The following is a 13,277-nucleotide window of genomic DNA, read 5'->3' as shown; positions in this document are numbered from 1 at the left end:
AATGACTCACACATCAAGGTCATGTTGAGCTCAAGTTTAGTTTGTCACGGATCAGAAATTGATTGTAAATTCATTTGTGAACTACTAAGACACTCATGTTCTAGTAATTAGACATAAAATGAGTTGTTCTGAGTAGAGCAAGACTTCATCATGTGGGATGCTAAACCACTGTCTGAAAAATAGACAGATGGCAAAACCTTGAACAAAATTTCTGAAAATCACTGCTGACAATTTAATCTTGATATGATACATCTAAAATGTATCCTGTTAAGAATAGCATTTCTGTAAACAACAGATGATAGATAAGATATTGTGTTTTCATAAAGACAAAAATCAATATCTACATCTAAAATCAACAGATGCTAAAATTATTTGTCAAAAGTCAAAACACTGCTGCACAAACAGTTGCTAAACATATGACCCTCATTTTTTTTATCCACTACTGTATCTTGTGCCTTAACATCTGCTCTCTAAAGTCTGTCCACTGCTAAAGTGTCAACCTCTGTTCTTCAAAAACACTGATGCTCAAAATCATTGTTTCTTCCACTGTTTCATTTTATTACCGTTGTAACTACTGATGCTTGATTCATCAGTAGTTGTCAAAACAACTGTCTTCCATCATTTTCCATTCCCTCAAATGTTTGACACGTGGTCAGTTTTTAGGCTTCAGATCAAAATAACTGCTGCCACATCAGCAATCACTTTTTCCCTAAATAAAACCCTGATTAAATCCAAACAGAGGATTACACTGTCGAATTGAATTCCAAACATTCTCTTCACAAAACAGTTTCCCTCTCACAACTCCAAAAATCTTCTTCGATATTCATCATCAAAAATGACGAAGCCAAAATCGAAATAAAAAACAAAACCTTCATCATCTTCCTCCAAAACAGTAGAAGCCACTGAAATGGCCGCTGAAGCCGTGGAGATACGCTACAAAGCTCCACACAATTATGTGGGTATACTCACAAAACCCACCGATAACCACACATTCGACTCCATCCTTGACATCATTTCTGCATCAAAGTACAAAACTTTGATAACAGCAGACGCTCCTATTTACCTTGATACCGGGAGAGAGTTCTGGAAAAATGCCACCCTTGAAAAACAAGGAGATATCACCGCCGCCATCAACTCCTCGATACAGGGTAAGAAGGTAAAAATCTCTCCGAAATCCATCTCTGAAACCTTTAAACTCGATGATTTAAATGGAAAAACTTCTTTTACAAAAGACGAGTTGGTAAAGGATTTCATGAACAGGGGTTATGCAGAACAACCAAAGGTAGATACCCTACAAAAGGGTTACTTCCCTTCTGCACCCAGATTTTTATTTCACACACTGCTCATGTGTGTTTCAAATAAAACAACGTCCTTCAATGAGATACCAACAAAAATCCAATGCCTGGGGTATGCAATTTTAAACGACAAAAACTTTAACTACTCCCAGGTAATATTTGACGATTTGGTAAAGAACGTTGATAATAAAGCTTTTCTGCTCTTTCCGAGATTTCTAAGCTATTATTTTGAACAAACATTTGTAGAGAAAGAAGCAGAACTGCCCAAACAAGGTGTCTCATTCAAAATAATCTTTTTAACAAAAGAAACTTTTTCAAGAATGATGGCACCAATAAAATTAAAAACAAAAGAGGCAGAGCAGGTTTTAGAAACTGCTACTGACCCTGAAGCAACCACTGCTGAGCCCACTACTCCAGGTGATCAAAGTAGCACACCCACTGCTTTGAAACCAACACCTGCCACCAAAAAGACCAAAAGAAAACCATCCAGAAAACCCACCAAACCCACACCAAAGGCAACTCTGGAAGATGAGATCCCAGAGTTAATGCCAGTGACAACACAAAAGTCATAAGAAACCACTGCTGCTACTTCCTCACAGCAGTTGGAAGAAAGATCTCAACCCCAGCCTAAAACTCCTCCTGCATCCTCACAAAAGGGTCAGGTTGTAAGCACAGGGACACCACATTATGAAGCTCTGTATCCACTCGGATCCATCTTCCACAGTCCTGATCCCAAGGACATGTCTCTTTCTACCCCCATACCCTCACCAATAATAATGCCACAATCAATAATACCCCTGTTACATGCAGTTGATATTGCACAGACAAAAACCAGTTCCTCTCAATCACCTATTACTGAGAGCATACCTCCACAAGTGACTGGGTCTGATGTTAATACCTCTGCTATCCCAGCAACAGTTGAGGAGGTTACACCCCTTGAGTTACAAGTAACTCTTGGTGGTAGTTCAAGTGGAGCAGCAACTACAACTGATGGATCAACAGATCTTCAGTTGGACAGTTGTTTCATAACTAAGACTTCCTTGAAGGTAATTTCTTCCATGGCAACATCGGTAACCACCAGTGAGTTAAATATAACCACTGGTACCATTAAAGGTCTATCGGTTGCTGAAGAAAGAAGTCCCCAGTACCAAGAACAAGGGGCATCAATGGATGATATCTGGGATTCACTTCCTAAGTCAAACATTGATACAACCACTGCTGGTGGGGATTCAGATGATCCTGTTAATTCAGGTGATGATTCAAGATATAATGAATTGACGGCCAGAGTTGAAAACCTGGAATCTTCAGTTGCAGAAATAAAAGATATGGTGCAGCAGCTGTTAGAAGCTCAAATAGCCCAATCTTCTGCTCCTCCTGCTCAAGCACCTGCTCCACAAGTATTTGCTGCAAATGAGCTATGGAATATTCTCCAACCACTGCTTGAACATCAACAACAATTGGCTGCTAAACAGCACGCAAATCAAGTAAAAATGCTGACCAACATGGTGGAATCTCGGTTCAAAGACACTCAAGCAGACATCAAGGATATAAAGGCCAGCATACAACAGAATGCTCAAAGTGAGAAAGCTCATTCTGCCATTTTCTTCATGGACACACCCCTGGCAGATAATGCCAAAAAGGGGGAGAAAACCAGGTTGAAAAAGAAAGGTATAGAAGATGGGGTGTACATTGAACCAGAGAAACCCAAAACCTCACGAACTTCAACAGCTGATACAGCAGTAGTTACAAAAACTGCTGTCAGTAGCCAAACAGCTGCCATCTCATCAACACACACACCTTCAACACACACCACCTCATCACACACCATCACAACTACTGTTCCACCACCACCTGTGTCTATAACACAAAAACCACCACTATCATCATCTACAATCACATCACCACCACTGCCTCCTGCCATAAAGCAGAAGACAGCAGATGTTACAACATCTGCTGTAGTGACAACAGTGATTGAAGCACCAGTTGTTTCAACCACTGTTAGTCAATCACAATCACAAACCACTGATCCACCCAAAACATCATCAGTCTCCTCTTCAAAAAGAAGAAAGGTCTTCATTCCTGATGATGAGTCACCACCACCATCACCACCTTCAAATATCATTTCCCATTCTCCATCCCCTGCTCAAAAGCAGAAGACAACTACTGATACATCAGTAATTGTAATGACAACAGCAGTTGAGACACCAGTTGTTTCAACCACTGTTAGTCAGACATCCACAACTGCCCTAATTCTTCCTATATCTCTTCCCATATCACAACCAAAGCTCCTAAAAAGAAAAAGAAAGCCAATTACTGCCGATGAAGGGATACATGATCCAAATGCTGAAAAATATCCACTAGAGCTTGATGCCATCAAAAATGAGATGAGACAGTTTTATACAGAAGCAGACCCATCAAAAAGAAAATTCTCCTCACTCATCGGCTATATAGCTCCAGAAGATATAAATGATTATCTCAAGATAAAGGCAAGGCAAGCTAAAGTTAAAGCCAAGGTTGACAGTGAGAAAGAAAAACTAAGCGAAGAAGGCATTGCGAATAGACTGGAGTTCTACCTTGAAAAGGTTAAGCAGATGGAAGAATATGCACAAGAGCTAGACAAAGAAAAGGCTGATCAAAAGAAGAGATTGAGAGAACAGCTTCTAGCCTTCATCATGAAAGAAAAGTTCTATCCAGCTGAAGAATCCCAGTTTAAAGAATGGCCATTAGTAGCTTTGAAGCATGAGGCTGAAAGGATCCAAAAGGTCAAAAATGATCCCTCAAAGAAGAAAACTGCTCCAAACTGGAGTAAGTACAAAAGACTCATTGCTGATCTCACTGCTGAGTATAAAAGGAAGAAAAGGGAGTTAGTGGATGCTAAGATAGGCACTGCTGAAGCCATATCAAAATGGTCTAGGCAACAAACTGATGAAGCTTATGAAAGACTTGAGAAGCAGAGGATGAAAGCCTCTAACCCTCCCAAAAAGTCTGACTACAAAAAGCTTCAAGAACAAGTCAAACTTTTCGAAACACAGATCAGCACCGCAGAAGATTTTATCACAAAGCTGAGTAAAGAAAAGAAGGAAATGCTGTCTGCTGGAGTAGATAAGAACACAGAAGCTGAACAGATTGAAGAAGCTATGAAGAAAATAGCTTCAGATAAAGAAAGATTGGCTAAACTACAAGTCCTTGCCAAAAAGGTTAAAGTAGTAAGCCAAAAGTCATCAGCAGGCATCACAAACAGTGAGCTGATTGACAAAGAAGTTGAAGCAGATATAGCTGAAGCCAACAAGATCATTGATCAAGCATTCATACGAGTGTCTGAAGCTCATGATGCTGCTCTTCACTTCTTCAGGCCAATCACTTCAAGTTCATCAGATAATAAATCTCTCCCAAGAAACCCATTGAGTTCAAAAATACTAAAGTGGATGTCTGATCAAAAGACCCACGTATTGACTTTGCTCAGATTCAATGGTGATGTGAAGCATATATCAAGGAATCAGGCACTAGGCCTAAGTGCTGAAGATCTACAGGATCTCCTTGAGCTTACACTGTGCAGGGATGAGGATGATACAAGTTCCAAGGATTTTGAGGAAGAATTTAAAAGAAAAGCAAAGGAACTTCTGATGAAGAATAAAGGTCCTGAATAAGGAAGGGTTTTGGCATTATCTGTTCCAGGGGGAGATTGTTGGGATTGAACCCTAACAGAGGAACAGATAATGTAAAGCCAAAACCGGATCCCATCAGTGGACTTCAAATAAGCAGCAGTTTACTCTAATCTCTCCCCTTGACAGTGGTTATCTAACAACTGATAATCTTAAGTGCTGCTCAACTACAACAACTGATAAACCAAACTCTGATGATTACCTAACAACTGCTAAAGACAAACTCTGTCGCTCTATCTACTGCTATTTCCTAAGTGCTGCTGAAGACTCAAGCACTACCCTCTCAAAGACTGATCACCTTTGAAGAAAGCATTGAAGACTCAACATCTGTGCTAAGGCTACAATAGTGGAACGTGAAGCAGTAGTTTTCATTTTGTTTTGTATGTTAGTGAATATCAGATTTTACATATCAGTAGTTTGTATAGGACAGTATTTGTAGTTTGTTAGGTCGTTAGATGTCACTATCATGGTGACGTCAGCTGAAGTATATCATCAGTTTGGTTTGCCTATAAGTATGACAGTACTCTGTACTGTTACACTTGATCGTTTTGAGTGAGTTTTTCTCCTCAATTCATCCTTTCATCTTGTGCAACCAACTCTGGTGTATCAGGCTGAGGGGGAGTTTAGATTGTAAGCTTTTACTGTAATCTTTTGCTTTTATGTAAATCATTTGAATCAATGAAAAGCAATTTTTATCAATCTATACTTTCCTTTTGTTTGTGTTTACAAAGTTTGCTACTCATTTCCGCTGCACTTATTCGTTTTATGCAAACAAACACGAATCATGACAGCCTCAGATCCTAACACATTTCATACACGGATTTAATTGCCTATTTATTTGTTAACAACCCACTTTGATACCCATGATCGAAGCAGTCTCAACACAATCGTGTGTTAAGACAATGGTACATATATTCAATTCATAAGCACTATGTACCTCCTAACGATTCTTTCCTTGTCAATCAAATGCCTTACAGTACTTAAAACTTTTTCATCTTCGATCAAAACAGTGGCACTTTGATGTTCCATATTCAACCGAAAAACTTTATGACATTGTGAAAATCAATTCTCCAGGCTTGTTTCGGTACACTTTCATCTGATCCCAAACATGGTGAACTTGTTCAATCACCGCTATTATGGAATTATGTCATTGCGACACCTTGTGGTGTCATTACAAACTTGTAGCTTGTGCTAATCCTGGTCAACCGTTTCACGCAAAAATACATAAACTTTTGTTGACTTGTTATTTAAACATTCCTGATGCAACTACAAATCAAAACAAGGATACACCAGATTTGCTTGTGTTCATTCGGCGTATTCTCGCAATTCAAAATGTCCCACACGCTGAATCTTACCATTCGTCTACTCGGGAGTTGACAGAATCATTTTACTATTACATTTGAGTTGCTGATTTTAAATTCATATAGCGGGTGCTATGGTTTGTGAAAACTCGTTTACATATTGCGATCGACCATTTGAGGATCTTATTAGTCAGAACTCCTCTTTTGTGGATCCCCCTGCTAGCTGGATTACACTAGGCTATACATCAAGTACTTCTTGTACCTTTGACATCAACTGCTATGAGTACACACCTTTTAACCCTAGGATTCGGGTTGATATATATTCTTGGACTCACCAAATGTGAGTAAGGTTTGATTCGGTTTGAAGATTATCTACCTTGATATTATTCATATACATACACGTGTGACGAAACCATAAGGGGGTTAAGGTAGTACAAATTTTGAGGACGAAATTTTCTTAACGGGGGAGAATGTGACAACCCTAAAAATTACAGGTATCCGTACAACTAATTTATATTTAATTTGTGCTTAATAACTGTGCTGATTACAACTGTTGATTTAACTGCTTACTGATCTCTGTTACATACATACACATGCATCACCTCATACTGTCACTCCATTCATTATATACAAACATTAGTGACAAACTCGATGCACAAAGCACAGTTAGCACACTGAGCGGATAACCCAGTAAACATGCTGACATAGCCAGCACTAGACAGACACTGTCTCTAAGGCCAGTATGAGCCAGGAATAGATCACTACACTAGTAGGGAGTGTAGGGAGGTGAGGATTGTAAAACTGCGCCACTAGGTGATAGTTATAGTGACCGGATGTGCCTAAAACATACTTTAACTACAAAATTCTGCACTTTATTACAAAATTCAACATTTTATTTAACCAGTAAAGTGCAAAAACATGGGAAAATAATGCTAGACACTTTCCAAAGTGTCGGGAATGCACTGTGTCACTAAAAATAATATTAAAGACACTCTAAATGCTTAATTAGCACTTTAACGGATTAATATCCAACCGAATAACCGGACATTATCCGGAACATAAAAATATTGTCAATGACATTGTTTTTCCTTTTCTGAGCTAGTTAGGGTCCCCGAACACCCTAACACCTGTTATATTACATAACACACTAGTAACTAACTTAAAGTTCTAACTAACAATTACTAGTTACTAACTATATAGTTGAAATCAAACCATAAAACCCCCCCCCCCCCAAACCGATCGGTCCCCATGAGGGGATACACCCCTTACATTTTGAATATTTTATTTGATTATGTCTAATATCTTGATGACACATTACACTATGGTTAATGAAGTTGGATGGGCTATAAGTGTAACCATAAGATCATTCATTTCATTCACAAACACTTAACAAATTTGCTCTCATCTCTCTCCCTCTCCTTTGGATCGGCCGAAACCCACACCCACCATCTCACCATCATTCAAGTTTGATCTTGCTAAACCACTTACATACAAAGGTGCAAGGTATCATTCAAGCAAACCCGGTGCTTTCGGAATCTCAAGAACCTCACTACGTCGCTTTGATTCTTCCCTAGCCTTGAGCTAGTTGTAAGTGCTTCTAAACACTCTCTTGTTCTTGTTTAAAGTGGTTAATAAGAGATTTAACGGATAAAAATCAAGAACATACAAGATCAAATCTAAAAGTCTTGAAAGAAAGATGAATATGTTGGTTAAAGAGAAACAAATGGTGTAAATCTTGTGAATCTTGTTTAGATATGATTATTTTATGTTGTTTGTTGCTAGTAGTGGAACGGATCGTCTTCTAACTACGCTAGATCATGTTCATGGGACATTAACTAGCAATATGTTAAGTGTAAAAGATGCAAGATGATGAACCCTTCCACACATAAACATGAACTTGTGTAAAAATAATTTTTCTTGTAAAATAGAGTTTTAAACTAGTAGATCTAAAGATCTACAAATGGTATTTTCGAAGAATCAAGTGTAAGATGCAAATCATGTTTAAAAGCCGGATCTTACATGAACTAAATGCATTTTTGTGAACAAACAAGTATGTAAACAATTGTGTGACAAAAGGATTTAACAAAGAAATATTTTCTTAATTTTTGACTAAGAAGTTGTAGAATTGCATATTCTTTAAAAATAAAGTTTTCAAGAAATTGATTTTATTTTTAAAGATGGAAAGATCTACTAAATGTGTTGGAAAGTTACTCCATATTTTTACATAACTTGCAAGTTCATGTGTTTGCGATTTATATTTATTTTTGACTAGTTTGATGTTCGAAAATTGTATTTTGATGATTGGAAAATTGGTTGATTGAATCTTTAAAAGAAAATGATACGCTAGTAAGCGTGGCCACCTCCAGTTACAGAGGAAACTCTGGCGAAATTTTTCCAGAAAATAAAACTTAGAAATATTTTGTGACAAGTGGTTAAAAATATATTTTTAACTTGTTTTCCCCAAATAAAATTCGCCATGATTTTTATTACAAAATTTCCAAGTGTCGGAGGTGGATTTTCATAAATGAAACTTATTAAATATATATTTAGAATATATATTTCATAGTAAAACGCTTGTGTGATTTTATGATTATTTTGTGAACTACATATATATTATTTTTAGAGTAAAAATAATATTACTGGAAATATCATGAAGTTACGACTTCCAAAATAATACTAACGCCCTCACAAATAAATATTTAAGTTACACCGGTATTATTACTACCACCCGAACTTTAAATGTAACTTATGTATTTTCAGAAAATACTCTTAAATGCGTATTTTGACAAAGGTATTATTTTGGAAAAGTGTATGGAATAAAATATAGTATTTTTGGGAAAAATATGTATATTTTGGAGATAAAATATTCTAGACAAATAAATTAAAATATATTTTATTAAGTGAGACTTAATAATATATTTTGAAGATTATAAAAACGCACATGTATTAAAACCCCCATCCTTGGGAAGGAATATAATTATCAAATAATGAAGAAGTGTAAATACGAAATAGTTACCTAACTATTTCCCAAAGACATCAAACCTTAAGCCAAGGCACGACCGTCCGTCTAATAGAAGTTAGTACGTGTAGGTCGTCACGCTATGGTATTAAGAAGTCACACCAAATAACCCACGCTTCCGCAAAGCCAGGGTGTAACAGCTTGGTATCAGAGCTTTGATCATAGCGAACTTGGATTCCTTCTCGAGTCTAGACTATGATCACTAGGGCTCTCACGAAAATATTTTTACATTGCATACACTACGTCCAGATCCAGGTCACAAAACATTTTACAAAACAAAAGTTTGAGCACTTTTTCAAAAGTTCTGGCTCGGTCTGAGAGGCTGAGGGAGTAGACTAGTGGGACTAAGAAGTTCAATCTGAGAGATTGGGAAGGCTCTGGTCTGAGAGGCCAGGGAGTCAGTCTGAGAGGATGGGAGGATAGTCTGAGAGACTAGGAGGATCAGTCTGAGAGGCTGGGAGGATAGTCTGAGAGACTAGGAAGATCAGTTTGGGAGGCTGGGAGGATAGTCTGAGAGACTAGGAGGATTAGTCTGGGAGGCTGGGAGGATAGTCTGGGGAAGACTAGGATGATTACTTGCTTACATTAATTGAGACTTACCTGCTTATTTGATTTAAGGTTGATGTACGTGTATATGTGGTAGTTGTTCGCATACACTACTTGTTAGTAATCACTGTGAATATACATGCTACGCACCGACACACACGCCACCTTCCTCAGGGAACGAATTGTCAGATAATAACGATCCTACGGCCACCGCCACAGATGATGAGACTGTACCCGCGCCAGAGATGTTTACGTCAGACACTGAGAGTGACCCTAACATACTGACCAAGGATGAGGACGACTTCCAACCATCTGCGCTGCCAGACTTTGGTGATGAATTACCCCTGTTGATGGCTTCCTTGACGAAGATCCCTCTGTCACCCATGTTTCGGCCCATGACCACTTCATTACTGGTCACCCCGTTGGTAAGCACACCATGGCTCCGATCCTCGACAACGCACCTCTTGTGGACATTCCTTCCGAGGGTTGGTGTAACATCCCGAAATTTAAAAACTATATACTAGAATTATAAAATACATAATAAACAAGAATAAGCTAACTAGGATAAATAACCTAGTTAGTTAAAAATCTTGTAGTAACATTTGAATGAGTTAAAAGGGCCAAAAATATAAACTAGATAAGAGTGGAGGGACTAAAGTTGCTAAATATGAAACTCTAATTACTAAGTAGTAAGAAATCAAACCAAACACCTCAAAATTGAGGTTCTGGTCGATCAACAACAGAGAGGGGCGACACCCACACCTCCAAACCCTAACATCAACAAAAACTCTAAATTGAAGGCTCAAATCACGTTGTAATCAAAATCTGAACATAGAATTGTGATCTCCTCGTCAAGAAGGTCATAAGGTATGTCAAATTAGGTTATTTTGATACAAATCAAATTCTTACATGAGATTGAAATCGAAGGTTGAGCTTGATTATGTGTTGCAAAACATGAAATTGGAAGTAATGTGAAGTCTAGGGACAAACCCTAGATGTTTCTTGTTAAAAATCTTGCATGTTAGTTGTAGAAATCAAAATCACTATAGTGGGTGATTAGTAAGTTGGTAGAACTTGATAAACACTAGGATTAAGACTCTTGTTCTAGTGAAAATTGAAATTGTGAGATAATCTCTGAAATTGTTGATGTTAAAATATGTGTATAATGTTTAATTGAAGTTAATTTGAGTGATAAATTCAAGTTATGAACTTGGTTTAGATCATGTAAAAATCTGACCCGCAAGGTGTTTGATAAAACGCCTAAATGAGGATTTAAAATGTTAAAGATTGTTAAAAACGCAGATTTACATATGTAATGAATGAATGCGTTAAAGCTTATGAAAAAGAGTTCTAATCTTTAATGAATTGGACTCTTTTAGGCAAGGAATCCGGGACGTCGAGTGGACACGCCGGAGGTGATACCCGCGGAAAAGGTGCGCTTTGAAGGTACGCGACTTTAGTCTCGTCAAATTAAGTTTATTTACTTTGGTTTGAAATGTAATTGATGATGTAGAGTAAAGGATGCGTTTGATGTGTCGCTAAGTGCCGAAGTGCACTCGACTATCAAACGGGTCAAAACAAGAACTCGGTATTTAGTTGGGTTAGTCATTGAAGTGATGGTTTTCACTAAATGGCAAAACGGGTCAAAATGATGTTTTAAAATAGTCACGGAAGTAGCGACTTGAAAGTCTCATATCTAGATAAATGATAAATTGCACCATGCTAATGATTTGGTGATAGTGAATCTAAGTATAAGAACCCGGGATATGGGTCGAACAATGATGTTAAAGGAAAAAGGATTGTTGAAACGGAATGCTTGAATTCCGAACAATCAAGTAATAGTTTTAGAGGAAATGCAAAGCCAGGGAATTGGCATGAAAACACCAAGTATGTGAGCCCGGGTAGTTGGGTAAATATGTTGAAAAGGTTTTAAGAATGAAAAGAGATGCTATGCACTCATACTATTGGGTCGAATAACGGAAATAAGGAAATTTGGGAACCAAATTGTGGGTATCTCGGTTTCCGCAATGTAAAATTTACATGATTAAGTCCGAGGTTTTATTACGGACTCATAGCAAGAAGAATCGGTTAAATCGGATAAGCGAGTAAAAAGTTACGAACTTGTAAAGTTGAAAAATAGCAAAAGAGTAAATGTGCAGAGCCCACCGTAAATTACGGTTCCACCGTAATTTACGGTGGAGCTCAAACTGTTACGGTGAGAACCTCCTGAGTTACGGTAGAACCATAATCATTCCAGGTCCACCGTAAGTTACGGTGACACCGTAATTTACGGTGGAACCCAGGAAAAACTTGTATTTTAGGGCCACTCGTGTTGTCAAACTTGTTTATACATTATATATTAAGTCGAAACTAACGGTTTTTAGTGTTTGACTCTAGGTACAAATAAATCTCTCTCGGATGATGATCAAGCACCTTGTCAAGAACCGAACACGCAAACTGAAGCTTCCGCATGAATATAATTTTGTCTAAACTTTAAACATGTCATAAATACTTTTGGTTGATGGTGTTTTGAATCCTTTAGCTAGTTGTTAGCTGATTAGTAGGGATGGCTCTTAAATGAATTTTGTACCATCTTAAACATGTTTGGGAAATTACACTAGTATGTATGTTTTAAAACAGTAAATCCTTTTGTAAACTCTGATTTTATAAAGTATCATGAAACATTTCGATATATTATGTTAAATTATTAAGGGTGTTACAAGTTGGTTATCAGAGCTTAAGGTTGTCAACAAAAGTGTTCGGTTCAAGCTTGATCGATCGTCCGGTAAGAATTAACTTATTATGTTAACAAATTATGTCTTATATATGAATGGGAAGGAAATTAAAGTGCATGGGAAAAGTGTGTTAACACACTTAAACCCGGGAGGTGCACTAAATTTAAACAGTTAAAGCAAGTTGAGAACTTGACTAAACCAAAATAAAAGAAGCAATGTTATAAACGAAATGTTTAACGTTTAAATGTAAACATTTCAGTTTCAAAGATGACGGATAAAGGAAATGACGAAGCGGTGCCAAGAGTCACCGAACAAATGAGAGAAGTGATTGCTGAAGAGGTAGGAAAAGCAATCAAGAACAGTTTGTCGGGTTTCATCGATAAAATCCAAACCACGGTGTTATCAGTGGTGGATGAAAGGATAAAGAAATTGGAGGATAATGCAAGTTCAAACAAGGAGAAATTGGTAGAGCGTAAGGGTTGCTCGTACAAAGAATTTATGGCATGCAAACCACCACTCTACAATGGAGAAGTGGATCCGATAGTGTGTCAAAGGTGGTTAAGTGATATAGAGGGGGTATTTGAGAGAACCCACTGTGACGCAAATGACTTCGTGGCGTATGGCACGGGTCAACTGAGAGGACAAGCAAAAGACTGGTGGGATAATAAGAAAAAGGAAATCGGTAGTGAAGAAGCGAAAGCGATGACATGGGATGAGTT

At 37.7% G+C, this 13,277-nt stretch overlaps 1 long non-coding RNA gene across 1 annotated transcript; it reads left to right on the top strand.

Moving 5' to 3' along the window:
- The first annotated feature begins 10,603 nt into the window (after window positions 1-10,603).
- On the top strand, window positions 10,604-12,479 carry LOC110925385. Its single transcript, XR_002584476.2, has 3 exons — window positions 10,604-10,690; window positions 11,203-11,269; window positions 12,221-12,479. It is a non-coding gene; the product is annotated as an uncharacterized LOC110925385 (long non-coding RNA).
- Window positions 12,480-13,277: the final 798 nt, after the last annotated feature.

Source organism: Helianthus annuus, chromosome 17, assembly GCF_002127325.2.
Source record: "Helianthus annuus cultivar XRQ/B chromosome 17, HanXRQr2.0-SUNRISE, whole genome shotgun sequence".
NCBI classification, from domain to species: Eukaryota; Viridiplantae; Streptophyta; class Magnoliopsida; order Asterales; family Asteraceae; genus Helianthus; species Helianthus annuus.
This window is presented reverse-complemented; position numbering and strand designations above follow the sequence as displayed.